This window comes from Gadus chalcogrammus, chromosome 3 (assembly GCF_026213295.1).
Source record: "Gadus chalcogrammus isolate NIFS_2021 chromosome 3, NIFS_Gcha_1.0, whole genome shotgun sequence".
NCBI lineage: Eukaryota > Metazoa > Chordata > Actinopteri > Gadiformes > Gadidae > Gadus > Gadus chalcogrammus.
Genome location: NC_079414.1, coordinates 17,309,980 through 17,310,718, shown reverse-complemented (window position 1 = coordinate 17,310,718; position 739 = coordinate 17,309,980).

Here is a 739-nt window from a genome sequence, read left to right as displayed (position 1 = left end):
AGTAGCAGGATATGCCAGAATTAATTATATCATACTTGTTTGATCAATATATTGAGTCATTATACGCAATTAAAATCAAATTACCGGGCAAAGCGAGAAGCAAATTCTCGACCATTAGTATAGATAAGCGTTTCGGTGAGCTAAAAATCATTTGTAATTTACATCAAAAGAAATGTAACAGGTCAAATGCAGTCATCGACTTGGTGCACAAAGTTTTTGCTAATGGGTCCCAACTTCTTGCACCATGGTAGGCTACATGTCGTTATCATTTTGTTTGGCATTGCTGTGATGACAGTAAGAGACGCTGTGCGTTTAAAGAGAGTCTGACATGTTTTTTGTGTCTGAGTGTCTGTCGGTCTTCATCTCTAATAGAGAATGGCTTGCCTTTTGTATTTATAATGCATGCTCTCTTTGACGTTGTTACAGGTGGCACTGCGTGCTTGCTTATCCGCCTCTCTTTGTCGATACCAACGCCGAGCGTGAATATGTTAGCGGCTGTTTAACGGCTCATATATAACGGCAGGAGAGTATGGCACGCAAATTCATAATTAGCATGTATGTAACTTGCTAATTAGGAATTTGCGCGCCGGGGATGGTGCCTCGCCCTGCCTTCACCTGCCGGCTAATTAATTAGCCATGTTTATGCTAGCCGTTATCACCTTGACAGCTCGTTGCCGTGGTGGCGGGGGAACAGGGTGCTTTCATGACAAATTAGAGGGCTTTGTGTGTGACACCTCTC